At 32.8% G+C, this 24,011-nt stretch overlaps 2 protein-coding genes across 6 annotated transcripts in view; one reads left to right on the top strand and one right to left on the bottom strand.

The window, feature by feature from the left end:
* Positions 1-24,011, top strand: part of LOC123309063 (protein tramtrack, alpha isoform) — a 592,303-nt gene that overhangs the window by 315,337 nt on the left and 252,955 nt on the right. The gene's annotated exons all lie outside the window — the stretch shown is intronic.
* The window catches only part of LOC123309087 (longitudinals lacking protein, isoforms A/B/D/L), a 286,345-nt gene that overhangs the window by 65,962 nt on the left and 196,372 nt on the right, over positions 1-24,011 (bottom strand). The window lies entirely within an intron of this gene.

Genomic DNA, 24,011 nt, shown 5'->3' with positions numbered 1-24,011 from the left:
TTTTTTTATTTTGTAGCTCTATACATGACATGAAATATTAAAAATCATTACATCAATACATCGAGAAAAAGTTACGAGTTTGTGAAATCTTTTGATCGCGTTACAGCTTCCCGGATTGAGTTGAATCTCTCGTCAACATTTGACGAAATTTCAGTTGTTTAGTAACTGGAGGTGTCCATTGTTGAATCAATATTCCCACAATGTATTCTGGATGCTACCATATCCACTCCATGAATCTGTTTGCAATGACTTTGTAAATGGTGTTTTCTCTTCGCCTTATAAGGGCAAATCGGACATTGGAGCATCGGGACTTTTCCACAATCATATCTCTGATGGCTGACCAGAGCCTGTTTACTCTTGTAATGTCGAAAGCACTGATTGCATCTGTATTTATCTGCGGAAAAAAAAACGAATCAGAACAAATTAAAGGACAGCAGATCGAACTTACTTCTCGGTTAAACTAAAAATCTGAAATAAACAAAAAAGTCGAGTATATACAGGGTGTCACAACCAAAACACTTATTATTATATTCCTGAAGACGTGCAAAACTCCCCATCTTATTTTGAAAAAGCTGTGTTTTGATTGAGATTTTACTTCTCCAAATGCACATACCTAATACATTTCATTCAAAGCTACCCTACCCAACATTCAAATTGTTGGATAGGGAATATGAGTCGGGTGACATATCACGTCTATAAAAATAACGATTTCAACAAAATATGGTTTATTTCAGCGTTATATATAATATGGCAAAAAAATTATCATGCAATATCAGATGTCTTATTTAAAAAATGCAACTCTTAAAATTAGGCATTCAAAGTGAATATAGTATGGGTATAATATAAATGATCACTCAAAATGTATGTAATGTTCTCATTGTTTATGCCGAATAAACATGTGAGTCATTTTATCTTGCTTATAGTAAAATTTGAGATGGCAGTAGTCACAGCTCAAAGTTTTTTCTTTGCCGCATTCAACTCTTTGATGTCTGTTCAAGCTAGCTTTGCTGATGTAGGATTTAGAGCAGTTTGTACATGGAAAAGGTTTTTTGGCCGGACCTGAAAAATCAGTGCCTGAATCAATAGAGGGTGTTTAAAAATGACAACTAAATAAATAATATAGCCTTGAATAAACTTCAACTGATTTTCTGTGAACCTTTTTTTATCATTTGCGTTATCATTTATGTTCATCAGTTTGATATTTTGTTATGCTAATTTTAGGTTAGTTTTCGTGAAGAACTTATAGCTAACATTATAAAGAGCGTTCAAAAAATTCATCTTCCAGTTGACCAAGGCATTTTGGAGGGTGGATTTCCCCAAATTATATGGTCTTATCAATTTCCCTTCAAGCTATTGCCTATTGCAGATATAAAGGGGAAAATTATAGGCTTCAGTCAAACGGAGTCATATCAAACCAAATCAGCTGATGTAATTAAGTCAAAAGGACTATATTTTACAGCAGCTTGATGTCTTTCAACAAATTCTAATATCTGTGTGTGTGTGTTTAAGTGGAGCATGCCTGAGCAGGGGCATTTCTAGCTAATTGGCTTTGGAGGGGTAATTCAAAAACAAAAAATACAAAAAGTTTTTTATTTCACGAATACAAAAAAACACCCTCCAGGATCAGAAAAACCCTAAAAGAGTGATAGTAATTAGCTACAACTTTTGCCAAATTCAATTCTTATATATAAGGAGATATGGAACGAACAGAATTTTTTCCAACTTCAAAACTCAAGGTATTGAAAATTATACGAAAGGCCTCTTGATTTTTGTTGGGGAACCTCACCATAAAGCCTATAGCTTATTTCGGTAACTATAGAGCAGCTCAAAATTCTCTAAAGAGGAAAATTTAGTGAAAGGTTCAAAAAAAGCAGTGACTACATTTAACTTCTTTCATGCTTATGCCGAATAAACATATGAGTCATTTTATCTTGCTTATAGTAAAATTTCAAAGGGCAGTAGTCACAACTCAAACTTTTTTCTTTTCCACATTCAACTCTTTGATGTCTCCTCAAGTTATTTCTGTTGGTGTAGGATTTGGAGCAATTTGTGCATGCAAAAGGCCTTTGCGCCCCACCTGAAAAAATTTCGTCTGTGTCAAGGAAGGGTATTTAAAAGTGGCAACGTCATGATTTGATCATAAGTGGATATCGCCTTCTGGGAGGTGAATAATAAAAGAAATTAATTCAGATGAATAACACCCCTGATATAAAATCAACGAATGTTAAGATCTGAATCGAACTAGCAAACCTGATCACTCTGAGTATAAACAGAAATACCACCTCGTCCACAAAGAGTAGATGCTGACCATTGTTTCGGTCCCTCGTCAGAGCAACACAACTCAAACCTCGATGAAAATGGAATAAATTGATGGCTCCTTTATAAGATGTCAGTATAGCCGGTATAGTGTAGGAAGGTTAGCCTTAAAAAATCATTATGCTATGACTTTTAAAAATAAAGAGGTCCAAAACACTACTCCTTGCTCTATGAACAGAAGCAATAGGTCTCATCTCAGTCCGTGATCGTTCTAAAATCACTTTTGTCAAACCGACGTAGATTTGTTTGAATTTGGTGAACGTCAAAAATCTGGCTTCATGGTTTAGAGTTTTTCCTTGACTCGGTGTGATTATTCGATTTTCGTTCGGATTCTTCCGCGGCCGGCGAGACGCAGCAGTTTGGATAAATAAAACTATTTCCGAACCCCCTGCATCAGCTGATTATTCTCCCTCACTTCTTTCACTCGGTGCTCACGAAATAAGTAGCTATATACCGACAATAATAATTGATATACAAAATTATGTTTCCTGACAATAACATGACATTCTTCCCTGAAATTTCAGGTCAAAAATTTAATGATATAATAAATATTCACAATATCAAAGTAAATCCCAAAATGAGCTTCTGTTTTTTGTGCTTATTGGCTTCCTATGCCATGTGAGGTTGTGCTTAGAGTGTTTATATTTATTTATATTTTATACAAATGAATTATTTGCAAGAAGTTTCCGAGTTCGAAATTCATGCGAGATGAAATTTTTCTCTTTCATGTTTGTATTTGGAACTATTATTGATAATAGTTGATATGTGATTTAAACTTTTGTTATTTCGATTTTACTCATAAGGAATTCAAAAGGTCCGAAGGAATCAAATAAAAAGTTTTTGTTGCATAATTTTATTGAAAATCAGAATCACCACCATAAAAACGACACTTATTACTAAGGACTAAGCTAAAATTTTACCTAAAAATGATTTAGACGAATGTGCATTTGCAAATTGAGCTTCCTTTTACATTTGTAGTCACATATAACGCAATCAAAAGTTTTTTTTTTGATCACCACCTTCTTCTTCTTCTTCTTGCCACCACCATATATTTTTCTCCTAGGAGTTTTTTTCGGTTTCGGCTTAGAATTGTTGAGAGCTGATTCTGAAATAACAAAATGATTAAAAATACAGCGGAAGGTGAAGTACGAATATAACAAATAAGAATTGCAATACTAATACTTCACCAACGAGTTTCGAATCATGCAAACGCTGTTTTTGCTCGTTAACAATTCCACAAGCGTTAGTTTCAGAGCCATAGCATTCACAATTAAAATTTTCTATCAATATGGTATTGTCACCATCCCATGTTGCTGAGATAAAATTCAAAAAAATACCATGTGAAAACAATTTTTGACATTTCGTAATTGGTTTAGCCGTTATGACGTCATCGAGGGTTTTTCTGATAGGGCAGCATTTCATGTGACACTTCAATTTGAAGGTTTTTCAATTAAATATTCAACGGTAGAATTATTGTGGAATCTATTTATAAATGTTCATTTATTTTAGTCTATAAGGGAAGGCAGTTTTACTCTTTTACTCGATTGATAATTTATTTAATCTTTGTCAGGCGAACTACAATAAAACAATAGGTACACTTTTACAGATATAATATACAGGGTAAACCTTGTATGACCAGGTGATTTTGCCCTTTGTTCTACAAAAATATTTTTTTCCTCTCCGGGCAGCTGTAGTAGGTATGATAATTGAGGCCATTTTTTCCTCTAAACGAGGCTCCACATTGCTCACAAGGAAATCTTTTTTCACAGAGGAATTGGCAACCTTCTTGTCGGTGTTTTATCAAACTAGAACGATACTTGTAAACCTTACCGCAACGAAGACAGACAGGTTGTTCTGCAAAAAAAATATGTAAGAAAAATATATTCTCAATCAGTCGAATCACAAAAACAGGGGTATGTTAAACAAAATACCTGCATATAAAAAAACAACAAATTCTGCAATAACTATTTATTAATTATATATATTTCATCATATACATGAGATGCCTTTATCTAGAACCATAAGACCTGAACTATAAATATACCATCAATTTAAACATTCACCTATACTTATAAATAGCGTCATACATAATAATCTTTCCGTATAACAATCACGATATCATAAAAAAATAGTAAATAGAAAATTCTGTTTCGAAAAAATGAAAGTGGAGGAATGCGTTTATAGTTTCCATGAATATAAAGGGTAGAGCATAAATCTGCAATGAAATATTATTTCTTCAACCAGTAACTCAAAATGGAAACGATGAAACCTGTCAATAGATTTTTAGTTACTCTCATTTTTCAACCCCTTAACCGAAAGCCCACCTAATTTTTTAAATGGAAACATATACCATGTAAGAACTCGTTGGAAAGCTCACGGAAAATGGAATGCCCTAATAGTTGGGGAGCCGACCTAGTGGATTTTGAAGATTAGAGATGGTAGAAAAAAAAAAGGTTCTTTAGTGTATGCACTTTCAGCGGTGGGGAAAGCGTCTGCAGGGTCTCAAAGATGTAAAAAAAATCGTCCGGTGTACACACTCGAGCGTGTCAGTTAAAGATACTGTATATGCCCTACGTATCTCTGATAATGAATTCATGCTTATCTGACAGTTTGCGCGGTGGGACTGGCCGTACGGAAGAGTTGAAAATGGTAAAAAAAAGTTTCCAGAGTGTCAGATTTTTGCAGGATATATTAATTGGACCCAAAGGAACCTACTTTTCAAGGGACTGACAATTTGGACGTGGGGCAAGGTCACAGCGGTCCTTTGAAAATAAAAAAAAAATTGTTACTTGTACATACTCGAGCGTTTTCATACAGATGATTAATCTCGGTGTTGTAAACGTGTTGACCCATTAATCTGACACTAATCACGGGGGGTTTTCTTAATCTGACACTTTGAAGATGATAAAAATCCCTTTTTTTGGAATATTTCCCTGCCTGTACCTCTAATCGTTTTTGTATTTATTATGAAAGTTGTAGATAATAAAATTCTACACAATTTTTTTCTGAAGCAATTTTTCATACTCTTAACCGTTCTCGAGTTAGAGGGCGATAAGATCGAGAAGCTTAGCCACACATGCGAAAGGGCAAGGTCAATGTAGAATCCCAGTCTAATCTACATTCATCCAATTGTCAAAATGGCAAGGTATTTCTATGATGACAATTTCGAAATTAGTCACGAAAATTTTAGTGTTGTCTGTGACTTAACCTTAGAATGTACTATTTTCCAACGAGTGAATTTTCTCTTTAGCATGTATCGCTAAACACCTTGCATCAATCGCCATATATCTCAAAAACGTTTGAACGTAGAAAAAATTGCTTGGGACAAAATTTGTAGAAAATGTTATGATCTACAACTTTTATAATGAATGCGAAAAAGATTTGAAGCGCAGGAAGGAGATAATTCGAAAAAACTGATTTTTGTGACCTTAATTTCCAATTTTTATTGTTTCGGCTTGCTAAAACTGTCAGATTATATTTTTTCCGTTATTCTTGAATCATAAGCTTCAAAATAAGGAAAAACGCCAACGCGCTCGAGAATGTACACGTGACGTTTTTTTTTTGCAAATTTGGCGCCCTCCCACACATTTTCGACACGATTAAATTGTCAGATTAAGAGAATATATAATTTTCAACATGTAATTAACCACATATATCTTAATGTGGCACGCTCGAGTATGTACAAGGATCGTTTTTTTTTACTATTCTGACAGGTAGTCTAGATAATTCCCCTATATACTGGTCTAATTTTTGGTAGAGGTACTCTACAGGGTCCAAGGTATGCCCCCTTATATTAATCTGACACGGTCGAGTAAATCCCGAATTTCCCTCTTCGGCTCTCGCAACTATAATAACTTTTTTTCTGATTTTGTGGTCTTTTTTTTGTCTTTGTGTATATTTATTTCCGGTAACGGGGTGCAGCAATGATGAATGAATGAATTTCGTGGTTAACAGACGAAACACGAGAGTCTCTTGAAAAAATGAAATTAATAGTTCTTCATCCAATACTTGAGACGTACGTATTTGATTGAAGAACATCACTCAATTTCATTGCCTGAAAATGGAGGTGATTGAAAATCAATTGACGGATATCAGTGTTTTGGCTATTGTTTGTAGAAAAATTAATTTATTCCGGACTTACGCTTCACCCTTTATACAGGGCATATCCCTGATTTTGTAGTTTCGGAACAACCGACAAAACACATCCTTCACTATAATATATATCTATACCCTTCATCCATTATTCAATCTTTGAATACTGTTGCTGAAAATTCAACAGATCATCGAAGAAATTTGTGCTGTTGATTTTCTTGCATCTCCTATATTCTATGTGGTGTTTGAGAGTTTGCTTGTGCCAGAAGGCCCTAGAGCAGAACTTGCAAACGAAGGATTTGGCTTTTCCACATTCGTATTTTTGGTGATTGTAAAGGCTGGTGTTATATTTGTAACATTTTCCACAGGTTGTACATACAAACTGACTCGATGCAACTGAAAAGGAGAATTGTTAGTAACGGTGACTAGGTATTGAATAAATTACTTAAAGTTTTTACCTTTGTGCAATAAATTAGTTTGATTCTATTTTCAATCTTTGCCTTGCATCTTCCACCACATTAAATAATAGACAATTAATAACAGAGAAGTAGTTGTATTATAGAATTTTAGTAAAGTAGGAGACTCATGTGCACGACCAATGACCATAAAGATTTTACATTTTACAATATGGGGGATACTTTAATTTTTTTAATGGCAACCCAAATTTTTCGTTGAACTCAGATTCTTGTTCCAAAATAATAATTGAAATTCGTTATTCATTTGTTCTTAGAAACACGTAAGTGTAGAAATGAGCAAGAGTATAGGACAGCCACAAAACGTGTAAACTTCAACTTTCATTTTGCTCACACACTCACACTCCATTTTGGATTTTCAAACCGGTAGTTATCTTATAAGCTTTAGAATTTAAGGTTGACCATATTAGGAAAACAGACGAATAATTAAGTACTTGAAATACAGAGAAATATTTTATTGACGCAATAATAACTGGTATAACATTAACAAGTAATATTAAAAATATGATATACAGAAAAACTTAAGTAACCTTAGCAAAAAAAATTATCAACTATTCAATAGATCGACTCACTAGCACCTAATTATTGTTCTCAGTCTGTATAAAATTAGAAAACTAGACTCTCTGATAGAGAGAATCACTGTATAAATCTTATCATAATCATTATAATGCCAATAAATGTAGAAAAATATAGTTATTCTTACATAAGATAACAACAGCAGGAATTCAAGAAATATATATTTCAGGCCTGAATAAGTCATTAATAGTTTTGGAATGTAGGTCCCCATAGTAGTCGCTCCTTTAAAAAAATATAGTTTTTAAAAATATTCGATTGGATCTAAAATGAGCTGATATAAAGAAGAAGAAGAAGAAAATGAGTGTCAAAAAAAAATAATTATTGGACAAACAAAATCAAATTGAATATATAAATAGGAATTGATCAGAGAAGGATTCTACTATTGTCGGTCTCTCGGTATTTAAAAACTCATGTGAGCCTGAATTCTTTGAAAAATTGTCAACAATAAAATTTGACTCATAATAAAATCCCAACCTTCATAATCTTCTATGATGATAAACCTTGAAGTCTCGTTATCACAATTCCTTTTAGCTTCCAATGTAAATCAAACAAGCAAATAAAAGTCTCGATTTTGACATAGAGACAGAACCATTATGAGTTATATTTTTTGAAAACCCTAGTTTAAAAGCAAAACAGGAAATTGCAAATGAAAAATAACAGTTTAAATCTTAAAAACATCTATTCCATGCACTCGGAATAGATGCCGTTTCAAATCGCTACGGTAGTAGTAGGAGTTTTGGCAAAATTCGCATTTGAATCTTTTCTGCTTTCCGCATTCCACACTGACATGCCTCTGGAGGTTCTTGACAAGGGAGTAAGATTTTCCACATTTTTTACACATATATCTAGCTTGTTCATCTGGAAAGAATAATTGTTAGTACAAGAATCAATAAGAGAGTACAAGAATCATGAAATATGAGAAGAATATTAACTACTTAAGAGAAAAAAGCATTAAGATTATAATAAAATAAAAAAATAATTAACCTGACACCACTAAGCCACTAATCTGGTGGACTTGAACTACTAGTTGATTTTCCTCTTGGAAATAGTCAAATTTTTTTTTTCTTCTCTCGAGAAAGAAGAAGCATGCATCTAAAGCTAACTATGAAGCGAACGAAAAATTTCACTTAGTCACCACCAATTGCAAAAAAAATTCTTTTTATTACTTAGGGAATCTTTTCTTTGCTATTTTTTGGTAAGTTTATTTCAAAGGAATGGAAAAACTAATAGAAGAAATCATTCTCTTATCGAATCAGACTGCCATAAATTTGAGTTAAATGCACATACATCAAGAAATGATCTGATTATTTTCCGGAAAGCAGTATCTATTAATCTTAAAATAAATATTATAAGCTCAAAAATTTCTTAAATTATTTCTTATCGAGTTCTCAAATGCCTGATTTTCAGAACAGTTAATGGAATTTCATTATTTTTTCAATGCTATGACCACTTTTTTTGCAGAGAAGTTTTTCATAATCAAATTCTCTAAGCTTCCTTTAGTGTCATTTTCAGTAGGACTAGAGAAGGCTTTAAAATTAAAGAGATTCAAAGTTTGATTTTGTTAAATGGAGAACGTTATTGGATAAATGTAACAAAAAAAAAACCATTGGTTTTGTGCTTTTAATAATAACTCATTCGACACATTTGAAATATTTTCCTTCAAACTGGACCATTCGTACAAATAAAACGAAATATTTCACCATTAAACACCTCAAATTACATACATCTACCACGTAGTGAGTAGAAAGTAACGCACAAAATTATTATCTTGGGTTTTTACTCTTTTGTGCAGCAGTGCTAGAAAAGTTAATTTTTCGGATAAAAATCCCATTAATTCATCAATCATCATCAGCAAACGGTCTATACATTTCTGTCACAAAACTAAAGGGGTTGCCAGTGAAAAAAACCCTTCAACCTACTAAATAATAAATACCAAAAATTTTAATTTTGTGCGTTACTTTCTACTCACTCTGTATAGTATCGATGTTCGGATCAAATTTTCAGTGACAGTGACAAAGTTTTTCAACTAAGGAGTAGTTTTAGAGGGCTTAAATTACAATTTCTATATTTCTTTCCATACCGATTGAGAAAAACAGATGTTATAAATCCATACGCTTAGAAATAAAAGAGAATTTTAGAAGTATTTGTTAGAATTGTTATTGAAGATAAGGATTACAAAAATTTCCATCTACAGTACTAACATGGATATGGGTAGGATTATTGTTTAGGTCTGCTTGGAATCTTGAAATTAAACTCTTTTTAGAATCTTTTAACAGCTATATTTATAGACAGTTCACCCCAATATCAATTTTTTGATATTGTCACATAAGTACATTTTTTTTATTTTCATGTTTTTCATCATTTGGATTTATGTCGGGATTTCATGTGTTTCATCAAGTTTCCTTTCAATTTCGATACGTAAGAACACATAGTACACTTGAACTGAGGTTCTTTACCGCATTCAAATCTGAGATGTGACCTCAGAGAGTTCTCATACTTGTACACTTTCCAACATTGGGTGCAACGAAAGTGATCTGGAATGAACAGTTCATTAGATATGTGCTAAAAGTGGCAGAAAAGGGAAAGATAACTTATGCCATTCTCGGTTTTATGAGGTGTGCTGTTTCTCAAGTAAATGAAAAAAGGAACAAACGATAAATAAAAAAGAGATATATAAACGATGACCGTTTACCTTTTTTCCATATAAAATATTACACGTTCGGTTAAGAAATTCGAAAATAGGTTTTTTTTCGAAAATGATCATAATGCATATATATATACACAGACCAAATACTTACTTTTTTAATTCAGTGGAGTTAATAACTTACTCAATGTAGTTTGGAACAATTCATTCTCCATAATATCTCTTAATAAGTATCAGTATCACAGGGTTTTATGTGTAGAATAGGTAAAAAAGAGATATTGACTCGAGTTCCCTAGAGTCTACTTGAGTCACTGTTCTCAGTAGATGGAAAAACACGGTATAAGAAAGCCATTTTTCTCTTTTTCTTATACAGTGTACAGGGTGGGCAAATTTCGATGTTTTAGCACTACAGCTTTTAAACCAGTGGAGATAGACAAAATCTGATACCCCATTCTCGGTCTCTTTTTCTGAGAAACTAACAAGAGTAGTAGTCATTTTTGGCCACCTTCTTTTGTTTTCGAGTTATAAGCGAAAATTGGAAAAATGGCGATTTCGAAATAAATTTATATCTCCGCTAATACTGATGATAGAGCTCTGAAATTAAAACATTATACAGGCACTTTTTTAAGTAAAATCCAGTAGCGTGCTTGCCTTTTTAGCAGGATTTTTAATTACGAAGCTATGACCCAAAGTTTTGTTTTTTTAAATGAGAGCATTAGATTTCTGTGCAATTTTTTGAAAGCTTAATTTTTACCGATTTCAAAAATATATAACATCATATGGTTGGCATTAATATAAATAATAGAAAATGGTCGAAAACTTTTTTTCTCAATATTTCTATGGTTTCAACTTTTGACGAACACAAAAAAAAGAGCTTCCTATAATAAGAGCAGTCTCCTTCCGGCAATGTCATTCTTTCTAGGCTTTTTACAAATTTTCACAAAATTTGAATCTTGAAGAAATTGAGTAACGAGCATAGAAATTAAAGGACTAATAGAAGAAAACTGTGGTAATCATAAGATGCTACATTTTTCTATTCTCATCAAAAGTTGAAATCATAGAAATATTGAGAAAAAAGGTTTTTGACCATTTTTTATTATTTATATTGATACGAACCATATGATGTTATATATTTTTGGAATCGGTAAAAATTAAGCTTTCAAAAAATTGCACAGAAATCTGGTGTTCCTATTTAAAACATAACTTTGGGTCATAGCTTCGTAATTAAGAATCCTGCTAAAAAGGCAAGCACGCCACTGGATTCTACTTAAAAAAGTGCCTGTATAATGTTTTAATTTCAGAGCTCTATCATCAGTATTAGCGGAGATATAAATTTATTTCGAAATCGCCATTTTTCCAATTTTCGCTTATTACTCGAAAACAAGAGAAGGTGGCCAAAAATTACTAGTACTCTTGTTAGTTTCTCAGAAAAAGAGACCGAGAATGGGGTATCGGATTTTGTCTATCTCCACTGGTATAAAAGCTGTAGTGCTAAAACAACGAAATTTGCCCACCCTGTACAGGTTCTTAATCGGTGCATATCTCTTAGAGATTTTGAACCAGGAGAACGATTCGAACTTTGGCATAATGAACTATAATTAGCGCATAAGCTCAACAAATATTTTTGACTTTAAAGGCTGGTCCGAAAGTTTTGAAACACCATACCACCCTGGTTTTTCAAATGAGCATACCCAATATTTATATCATATTGTGAGTTTACATGAAACCCTGATTCCGTAATACCCCAATTGTCATAATTTATCTGTGTACCTTTTTGACAGACCACTTCTTCCGGCAAATTTATACAGGGTGAGTCTTTGATTCGTACAAATATTTTAACCGTAGATTCTTGAGGTCAAAATAAACACTTTTTTCTTACATCATTTTTTCCGATTCGGCCCTGATAAAAAGATAAAAGATATAGTCATCTTAAATTTTCATGAGCTGTGCCGGCCCTGGAAAAACAAAATGACCTTCAGAATAACAAGCTAAATCTGTGAGACTACACATCTGTGGATCTTTAAAACAGAGTTGTATTCAGACTAAGTACCCAATTCTTCAAATTCTTTCCTTTCTTTTCCTTTTTAATTTTTGAACATCAAATTACTCGAAAAGGCATTATCTATACGAGAAAATATGAGCAATACTTTCATTTTAAAAAACGTCCAAATATTCATTAGATAACGTCCAACTTAGTTTCAAGTGTTGGGTTCTTTGAATTTTTGGTATTTTTATGGTACGTAATTGTCATAATGTGAAAACTGGAAGACGTGGGTGTTATTTTGTGTTCGAGAAATATTCATCAAATAAATGAAAAACTGTTTGTGAGATAAATAAAATAAATAAAAAACTTTTATGGTTTTTCAACAGCCTGTATCTTTCAAACCGAGCCGATCTGAAAAAAATAGTAAAGGAAAAAAGTGTTTCTTTGGACCTCAAGAGCCTACTTCTTAAATTATTGTACGAGTCAAAGATTCACCCTGTATAATATAATTATAATAATTTAAGTTTATGCGCTAAGCAGATTTCGCCAAAGTTTGAATCAATTTCCTAGTCCAAAATTTCGACCGATCGAACACTGTTGACTCAGCCTGTATAAGAAGTAGCGCAGAAAATTGATATTTACTATTTTGAAGAAAAAACTCGAAGGGGTTAAATTTTATTTTATCCAACTTTTCCTACAAATGAGAGTGGTTGAATTTTGTCAAATGGCAACAAAAGGTATGGTTGTCACTCAAAAAAACTTAAGCACTCATCACTTATGGATTGAAATTTGCGTAATTCAAAACAACAATTGACATGTTCTATATAAGAGAAAATACCGAAGTTATAAATTTTGTGCTCTACTCAGTATAACAAACTATCATAATGTAATGAACTACTGAAAATAGACATTAAAAAACAATGTATTGAAAATATTTATTCTGAGAGGGAAATAAAATGAACAATTTTCAAGTTAAATTTATGTACTAAAAAAATTTATAATCTATCGAGATAACATTTCAAGGGAGGATTGAATTCTTGAGGATATAATAGTGAGATTTCTCAACAAGCAATATAAAGTTTGAAGAGAATATGTTTATTATTTCTTACGTACTGAAAACTCCCACCATCAAAGCCATTCAAGAAGATCCCTCAGAAATTCAAATCATAGATTGGATCGTATAACAATAACATAACTTCAAACTATAAAATTGCGTTAAACAGATAAAAACAGATTTCATATAAAAAGTCGCCTAGGCCTCAAATCATCCATTTTGATAATGAAATCAGTCAATTTTTCCGTATCCTTCAATAAGTGTTGGTGTGTTTTCATGTGCTTTTGTATGTTAAAATTATAAAAGGCTGTGCATCCACAGAAAGCGCACTTGAAGGGAGGCTCCTTTCCACATTCGTGTTTTATGTGCCTGCTAAGGGTTGATTTAGTGGCGTACGGTTTTCCACACACTCGACAACGGTAAGGATGTTTTCCTGAAAATTAAATGAACAGAAGTTTCTCTATTTTCCTATGGCGATAACCGATAAATTTTCTTCATGGTAATTGTTAAGATACCCAAAAAGAATGATACAATTCGATGAACCACATGACGACTCAGAAGAATTGTTGCAGTTCCCAATGACGTCTAAATTATTGTATCTATATACAGGGTTATTGTCTACAATGATATGGCCCTTGTGAAAATAGGTGATGAATACGTAAAATGGTATTTACAATAACTAATTTTATCCACATTGGATATCAGAAATAATTGGGTGTCCGAATCACAATCAAATGATGCAATTCACAGAAAGAATATATAGGGATATACTCGACAATCAGATCGAAGAATCGAACAAGCGAAAAAAATTATAACCATCCTCTCCTGAAGTTTCACAGTCGATTCCGAAGAAAATGCCACATTTTACATATTTACGATATATGAGCAGAAAGCTTAAATAATAATAAAATATATATAAGGCATAGATAGTTTTCATACCACTTCAATCTAGCAGCATGTCTTCTACTGATTCATTTTTGCTGGTGAATATTTTGCTTCATCAATACAATAATCAGGAAATTTAACTAATTAAAGAAAGGAATATCCAGAACACAATTTCACTGAACATTTATTTGAGCTATAATTCACATGAAACATGAATTCATTCAAATTTGTATACTTCAGCTAAAAAAAAATGGCAGAATACTTTATTTACATAGACAAACAAGCAAGTCACCTAAAAATTCAATCAGAATGGGATCAAGAATCGTAGATGTTCAAAATGATTTTTGATCCCGTATTTCTTCAAAAACTTCAACAGAAAGCATTTCCAACTGGTAGCCTAGGACTTATTTCGATTTACTGAAATGTTCTAGCATCATCATGAACTCAATGATGTACAGGGTGGGCAAAACTGCTAATACCTGAACTACAATTTTTTAACCCAACTAGATAGAGGAAAATGAATGGCGCATTGCAATCGTCTTTTTTCGGGAAACTTATAATGCCATCAACTGCATACCACTATCTTCTTTTGTTTTTGAGTTATAGGCCAAAATTGAAATTTGGGCGAATTCAACTTGGGTCATTATCTCCGTTTCTGTTTGTGCTAGGATGTTGAAATAAAAACATTATGGGGACACAATAGCAAACCAGTGGCGTACTATGATTTTTTCCAACAGGTCTATTTGCTGAGCTATAACATAAAGTTGTGTTTTTCGTATTAAAACAGTTGTTTAAAATGACTTCGGAAGAGTCGCCATTTTTTCCTGTTTCAGCAATATATCATACATCGCCATCAGTCTTTCTGAGTCATTTCAAACAGCTGTTTTCATAAGACAAAACACATCTTTATGTTATCGCTCCGCAGATACAACTGTTGGAAAAAATCATGGTACGCCACAGGATTGCTACAAAAAAAGTGTCTCCATAATGTTTTTATTTCAACATCCTAGGACAAACAGAAACGGAGATAATGACCAAAGTTGAAGTTTCAATTTTGTCCTATAACTCTAAAACAAAAGAAGATAGAGGAATGCAGTTGATGGCATGATGACCGTAATGTGCCATGCATTTTCCTCTATCTGGTTGGATTGAAAAATTTGTAGTTCAGGTATCACTAATTTTGCCCATCCTGTACATCATTTTTCAAAGACAAGGATTTTTTTTTTGCTAAAAGATATTTGATGATGATGGTCTTCAGCGGAACTATTGTCTAATTTAATGGCAAAAGCAAAAATGAGGAACAGTAATGTATTAAACTTTTCCTCTAGAAAACATAACCGCAAAAATAATGAAATTGCCTGCTTTATCGATTGCTACAGTCGAAAAATAAAAGCAGCATTTGCCGTGGTCTATCAGTCAGAATTTTGAATAACTTTAAGGAAATTGTAAGTTAATATCTGCTTGTATGAGAATTTATTAAAATTCACAGATTATCACACAATCATAAGTTGATTTCATGATGTCTCATTGTATGTGCACTAGATTCGTCATCTTGCTTTATACAAAAGTGTCAATTTTTCTGTATTCAATTTGTAAATATTCGTTTGCGGGTGGCAAGACTAAAATACACCATTATCAATGACTGTTAACCCAATTGATTTTTCCAGAATCTTTGGTACATTAGATATACCGTGATAGGGAATTTATTTTTATAGTCCATTCACTTCTTCAAAAGCAGCAAAAGCAGCCAATTGGCCATGGAATAATTTTTGTAACTAGAACGGAGTAAGCTTGGCAAAACGACGTTTCCAACCCCTATTTGCTAATGTTGCAACAATGCTGAAAGTGTTGTCCTATACGGTGTGGAACGAGTCAAATTTTCAAGGTCAACGATTGCTTTTGTGAAAGTGAATGGACTATTCATAAGACTACATCTTATTGGCATCAAATTTAACCACATGAGATTTTCACAGGGATGGTTCAAGTACTTAGTAGAAGTCTTATAATGCAATGTTTGGGGTTTCACGCCATCTTCATAGTTTTTATGAAGACAAAAAGATTTTCACCTATCGTTGAGGCTTTTGAAATAGTTGCAGGTCGTATTAAATTCAACAAACTAAAGATATATAACGAACCCTTCATAGTTCAGTTGAATAAACCGACCCTAATAATCATATAGCCACAGGCATTTCAAGAATGCTTCTCATAAATGATGATGATTTTTTCAGTGCTTTTCTCCATTGCACGTATTTCGTGGAAAAATAGACCACGATAGACCACGGTTCGAAAAATCCAATATTATAATACAAAAACACCTAATATAACTGTCGCTAATCAGTTGGAAATTGGCTCGAAGTACCCGTGTACGAACTTGAGATGGGTACGCAGGTTAACTTTCTGCTTGAATTTCTTTTGACATATCTGACACTGAAACTTCGGTTCAGTGTTGCATTCGAACTTCACATGACGTCCTAGATTGCATGCCCATTTGTAGGCTTTGCCACATTTCCAGCATCGATGTGGGCGGCTTTCTGAAATTACATTTTATTATTCAACGAAAAGAACAGGAGGAGAGCATGCAAAAACTCACACAGCTCAACGCAATTCTGGTTTGGGTTCGATCAAATCGAGACGAAAATGGAGATGTTATAAATCAACATCCCAGATACTCAGGATGCCTGATATCGAATAGAACGCACTGAATAAGTTCACTTGTTCAGAGACAAATATCACAATTATACATCTAATATTGAATAATAATAATAATAATATATCGAATATTGGTTCACCAAAAAACTATTAAAACCATCCTCGTGCCAGGTTTTCAAAAATCTTCAATATTATTGAAGAAAAATTGTTCAGAGTTCACTTATTGTTTTCAGATTATATCTTTGTTCGTTACACTTTACTCACTCTGTATATCTTTCAGGAGATTTAAGAATGATGATGAGTCTAGTTTCATAATCAAATTTAAAGTCCCTTCAGACTCAAAACTTCCTTTATTGTCATTTTTAGTACCGCCAAGGGAAGCTATGAAATTGAAGGGACTTTAAGTTTGATTATGATACTAACTAGTTAGAAGTTTTTGTATACTCACCTATTTCCACGAAAATTGAATAAATTCACCACTAAAAATAAGGCATATCTTGAAATCTAATCGAAAATCTTTCCTATAATGTACAGGGTGTCCCATATTCGATGTCCAGTGAGGGGATCTCGAAACTAGAATAGCTAGAGTAGAACCGATGACACATTTCCGAGCTTTATTTCAGAGAAACAAAGAATGGATTCTAAGCCTCCTACGATCCTTAGTTTTTGAGGTATTAGCAAAAATTAGATTTTGAAGATTTCGAAAAGTTCTCATAACTTTTTTTCTTTGAAGTTATAGATCTGAAACCCAGGCACATTTTCGTAGATTCCACTAACGAGCTCAATTTTTTTTTCCTGTTCTAGATTTCGAATTATTAAGGAAACTTTAGTTCTTTTAAATGCAAACTTTTATTGAGTTTGATATTTTTGAATTGGAAAACAAAAATCGTTCGTCAGTAGATTCTACGTATAAAAGTGCAAAAACAGATTTTTAACTTCAAAGACAAAAATATTATGAGAACTTTTAGAAATCGCCAAACTCTCAATTTTTGCTAATAACTCAAAAACGGGAGATCGTAGGAGGCTACGGTTTTCACCATTCTTTGTTTCTCTGAAAAAGAGGTTCGGTTTTGCTCTAGTTCATCTAGTTTCCGAAATGCCGACATCGAATTTGGGACAACCTGTACAGGGTGGGCAAATTTCGATGTTTTAGCACTACAGCTTTTAAACCAGAGGACATTGACAAAATCTGATACCCCGTTCTCGTTCTCTTTTTCTGAGAAACTGACAAGAGTAGTAGTCATTTTTGGCCACCCTCTTTTGTTTTCAAGTTATAAGCGAAAATTGGAGAAATGGCGATTTCGAAATAAATTTATATCTTTGCTTATACTGATGATAGAGCTCTGAAATTAAAACATTATACAGGTACTTTTTTTAAGTAGAATCTGGTGGCGTGCTTGCCTTTTTAGCAGAATATTTAATTACGGAGCTATGACCCAAAGTTATGTTTTTTTTTAAATGGGAATACTAGATTTCTGTGCTTGTTGAAAGCTTAATTTTACCGATTTCAAAAATATATAATATCATATGGTTTGTATTTTTGTATCAATAATATAAATAATAGAAAATGGTCAAAATCCTTTTTTCTGAATATTTCTATGGTTTTAACTTTTGACAAACAGAAAAACACACAGAAAAATGGAGCTTCCTATAACAAGAGCAGTCTCCTTCCGGTAATATCATCCTTCCTAAAGCATAGAAAGAATGACATTGCCGGAAGGAGACTGCTCTTGTTATGGGAAGCTCTATTATACTGTGCTCGTCAAAAGTTGAAACCATAGAAATACTGACTTCTATTATTTATATCGATAGAAACCATATGATGTTATATATTTTTGAAATCAGTAGAAATTAAGCTTTAAAAAAATTGCACAGAAATCTAGTGTTCCCATTTAAAAAAATATAACTTTGGGTCATAGCTTCGTAATTAAATATTCCGCTAAAAAGACAACCACGCCACTGGATTCTACTCAAAAAAGTGCCTGTATAATGTTTTAATTTCAGAGTATAAGTATAAGCGGAGATATAAATTTATTTCTAAATCGCCATTTTTCCAATTTTCGCTTATAACTCGAAAACAAAAGAGGGTGGCCAACAATGACTACTACTCTTGTTAGTTTCTCAGAAAAAAAAAACGAGAATGGGGTAACAGATTTTGTCTATCTCCACTGGCTTGAAAGCTGTAGAGTGAAACATCGAAATTTGCGCACCCTGTACAATGAATTCCGATTAGGATTATAGTTTTCAAGATATGCGTTGTTTTGAGTGAAAAAATTGGGCAACATTACTAAACATTCGAATCTTGAGTAACTTCACAACGAAAGAAAGTTGAACCATTTTCTTTAGGAACTTTTTTGTTGCAAATTGCCGATAGAATCACTGTGAAATTAGGCCTGAGGTAACTTGCCCACTCTGTAGAGAACGCAATAAAGTTTTTAACCCAATATAAGAAAGAAATATTGATATTTCACATGCACGTTTGTAGTAAACCAGGGAAAGGGTAGGTTTTAATAAAACATTTTTTTTATAGAATAAAGTTTATTTCAACGGCTCCAGAGCATGTCAATTAAATTTATATTTTAATCAAAAGCCTCTGATGCCATTTTGTTGGATATACAATCACTCTTGTCATTTTCTCTTTCGAGACGAAAGACCACTTAAGTTTTTAACCCAACCCCCAGAAACTTCCCTTCTCAGGTCACTGAGAGACATCAGAAAAATATCGACTATCATGTATTTTCATTTTAAAACGAATCGTGAAAAGAACGTGTTTTAATCAGAACAAAGTGTACATATGAAAAAATGAAAAAGTTTACATATAGATTTTTTTTCACGCCTTTTCATGCAGATGTCTGGCCATGTGCATTTTCAACTGACCCTTTCTCTTCGCTTTGTAGGGGCATAAGTCGCAAGAAAAAGTAGGTGCCTTGTTTCCACATTCATATCTTCTGTGATTGTAAAGAGAAGGAAGATGTCTGTAGCTTTTGCCGCAATCTAGGCAAACGTGAGAACGATCTGAAAGGAGAGACTTGAATTTTTTTGGAAAAAACATAAGTATGAGATATACAAAAACCGTTATTTCCCACTCCAATTTGTATGGAAAAAACTTGAACATTGAAAAACACTTTGGCTATGTTAAGTATCATTTCAGCAATACATAAGTATTCCGAATTTCAAAAGTCCGGCATCAAAGTTTCCTAGTTCCAAGAGCTACAAAATATCTACATAAAAACTTCAAAATAAGCTGAAGGCCCGCAGAGTAAACTATCCTATTGGTTACATTTTTTACTGTACTTACCTGGCATGTTACCCGAAAAGAGTCAAATTTCCTCTGACTAGAAGAATGTTATTTGATAATTTTCCATTATAAGGAATTAAAGTACTTGTCTGGCACACAGACATAGGGTGTTTCATCTCAGATGAGACACCCCGTAAATTTATTATCCCATAGTGATTGGAAAAATTTCCAATAAGAAATATACGGGATGGCTCGTCTGAGATGGAACAGCCTGTACGGCAATTGAGGTATTTCGAAATCAGAATCTCATATGTAGATTCAGAATATGATATAAACACGGACAGCAGAATCACCCTATGAAGTAAAAAATAATTATGCATATGCATTAATTAGAGAAGATTCCGCCAAAGTTTGAATCATTCTACGAGCCCAAAATTTCTAATAGCTATCGACGAATCGAGCCTCGGATCGAGCACGCTGACTCACCCTGTATATCTGCTATGTTGACAAATTCTTAGAAACATTTATTTTACATTACGTATAATTACAGAAATTATTATTATGTATTTAATATATTATTATTTGTAACTGGCATCAAAATACAATAATTCGAATTCAATGTTTAATCTTTTCATTAATAAAAGATGTTAAAAAACGACCATCAATGATCAAATCATTCCCAGCAACAAAAGGTCTATCTATTTTTGGCCTAAAAAGTTGGGGTTGACATTCAAAAAATTCAAAAATTTTTGCAAAATAGTAAACACCGAAGATATGAAATTTGACCGTAAATTTTTACTCATTCTGTCTAATAAACTATAGACGAAATCGAGATTAAAAAAATAATTACGTGCGTCGGAACGTTCTACATAATCACAAATCACAACAGATTATAGTGATAAGTGAAGTTATACTCACAAACCGAAATTTCACAATATAACTTTGAGGTTAGAATATCAATTACGACAGAACCGTTACTTATTTGTTCTTAGAAATGACTTACCAGCAGTCCTTTTGAACACAAGCACAATTTGTAACAATCCATTTCACTTCACTGATTAATGAACAAATACCACTCACAAATCACAATATTTTAAGTGATGTTTCACATTTCACAATCTATGTAAACAAACGATGTTAGTGAAAGTGCAGTGCAGTGGCGCCACACATATTACAGGGCACTCTTTCACAGAGCAACTATCAGTAGCTGTTCGAAGTGATAGATGGCGCAGAGGGTATTATCCGCGGGTGTTACTTCTAGAAATGCATTCTGAAGAAATCGAAACGTTGAATTAATTCGGAAATAAGATAATCAAAATCAACAGCGTATTAAATATAAAAATATTCCTGTAGATGTGGGTATCACCTACAAAATGAAGGAGTTTTGATAAGGTTCACCTCAGAATGTCAGAAATACTCAGGAATATAGGCAAACATTGCGGTATCTCAGTATAATCTGATAAAAAACATATAAAAATAATGAAAAAATTAAAGTAAATGGAATACTTAAAACCTTCAATCCCTTGAATAAAAAATATCAAACTAAATAAATATAATATCGACTATAAATAAACTAACATTATAAAAACGATAAAAATATGCAATTTGTTTTTCCAACACCTCACAATAATATGCTCTACCTTTAACTCCACTCTTCTAAACAATCTGAAAGAGATACCAAATTGAACAAGGTTGCATCACAATCCAGGATATACGCATAGACAGTGTGAAAAAATTGTAATACAAACAAAAAAGTAACTTATGGTTTCTCCTGGATTTCATTACAAACTTTAGAGGTAGTAAAATAGTATTCTCATGGAAAATATAAGCACAACATCATAACAATAACAAAAAAAAACTGAAATCAGTCTTGGACAGAGAAAAAATGCTGTAGGTGAGAATAAATAAGGTAAATTCAGTTCACCATTTCGAATTAAAAAAAAAACTATTGAATAATATATCGTTTGTTTCAAAAACTTAACTTAATTCCTTAATATACTTGTTGAACTGCATTGAAATGGGCCTTCAGAAAATATGCTTAATTAATATGATTTTTCGTAATGTAAAAAAGAAGGTGATTTGACTATAGATATTGAAAATATCTTTGATTCAAGACTCAATGTTCAATACTGCTATGGAAAAAACGATAAAATTTGAACTTCATTGTTGATTCATCAGTTCATTGAAATCAGCAGTTGTCCGAGCAGAAAACACATACATTTTTGTTTCAAGCTAGAGAGCATTAGAAAAGGACAAAAAATAAATTCATTTCTCTGAGATTTCTGAAGGCTCCATTAAATACAGCTCAACAAGGAAGGCGTGCATTGGATTGTTAAGAGGATTCTGCGAAAAGATTAAATATCTCCTTCGTTGGAAGTAATTATACTGTTTAAATACTGAACGAATAAATAATAGCAAAACTGACAAAATCATACTTCATCCTTCTTCTTGAATGAAGGAGACAGCACTTCATCCTTGTGTTCCTTATGTTTTGCCATGGTGTGCATAATGAAGTGGATTTTTTGTCGTCCTTTGTAAGGGCAGTAAGAACATTTGAACTGTGGCTCTTTGCCACATTCCCACCTGTTGTGGTTATAGAGGGAGCTCTTGCGTTTGTAAGCCCTTCCACATTTAAGACAAGCGAAAAGATATTGCTGATCCAAATACACTAGAACATGAAATTATTATAATTTATTCATTTATTTATTTTTGAGGGAAGAAAGGAAAGGAGTTAGTTGAAATATTTTTATTTACAACTGATTCTGTACAGTGTTCAAGTCACACCTCATCCAAGAAAATTAGTAGAGTCAATTTATCCTCTTCAATACAATAAACAGTATTTCAATCCTGCAATGGAGAAGAATGAATACAAGAACCGTATAATTAGTAACATTCCAAAACGTTATAAACTTTCGACAAGTATTTCAACCCATCGTACACTCAAATTGAAAGTATAAGTATCAATTTGAAAGTATAAGGTTGCAGCAAGTTTTTCGATTTCTAAATAATATAGAGTAAAAAAGTTTTTTCGGTTGGATCTTTTGATCCACCGTGAGGACATCGAAAGAAACACTTGAATAGAGGACATTATTATGCTCAATGAATAAGTCACAAGTATAGTGACCCCTCTTACGTGAAACACACTGTAGGTAAAGGAAGCGCGAAATCACATGAGTGCATGGGAAATGAACCTTGTACGGTAATCACAAAGCAAAATTCATCATTCACAATGCCCATCATGAAAATGAGGGTAATTGAAAATCAATTGAGAGTTTCAGCGTTTTCATTTGGAGGTATTGGTTGACGGAATATTAATTATAATCCAGATTTATCCCAACCCTGTATATCACAAAAAATATACGATTACGTTCTGGAATTAATTTTCAATACTGAAAACATTTTTTTCACTTTCCGAAAAAAATTCCATATTCAGTTCGATGCAATGTTACCTACTCACATGGAAGCATTTTAAGTCATACCAGGATGGAAACGGTTATTGAATAATATATATTAATATATTACATGTATTCTATCATCAGAACCGTACATCGATTAAACAAATACATATATTACGACAATGCAAAAATAGTATACTTCTATAATCTAAAAATATTCGATAATACCTATGTACAATTCACAGGCCTGATAATACTGATCGTAACTCATGAAGCGAAGCTGTTACCTAAATATTCACTGCCTAAAAAGCTTCTATAGTTCTACAAGTAGGCATGATTGTATTTATCCACTGATTTTTTTGTTTTGTTCTAGGATTGAACATGAAGAAGACCAATTGGGAAGGTCTACCTACTGGTCTGCATTTGACAACCCCTATCTCCAATTCGTCGTCTCGAATACATACATATACTAAGTGACATAGAAAACAGAACACCTAGAATCAACAAATTATCACAACTTTTTTATACCTTGCTTTCAAAGAGAGCCAAAGTAAATCCTCCTACAAGTGATACTGCATTATTTTGTTTGAAAGTTGTGAAAACCGATCGTTTGTCATCCTGACTATAATAAATATATTAATCGATATTCTTTCCTATAAATTCATCATTCATCATTCATCATAGTTTTTTTATGTTACTTAGTAT

The sequence above is a fragment of the Coccinella septempunctata genome, chromosome 1 (genome assembly GCF_907165205.1).
Source record: "Coccinella septempunctata chromosome 1, icCocSept1.1, whole genome shotgun sequence".
Lineage (NCBI taxonomy): Eukaryota > Metazoa > Arthropoda > Insecta > Coleoptera > Coccinellidae > Coccinella > Coccinella septempunctata.
The sequence above is the reverse complement of the archived record's forward strand: the minus strand, read 5'-3'. Positions and strand labels throughout refer to the sequence as shown.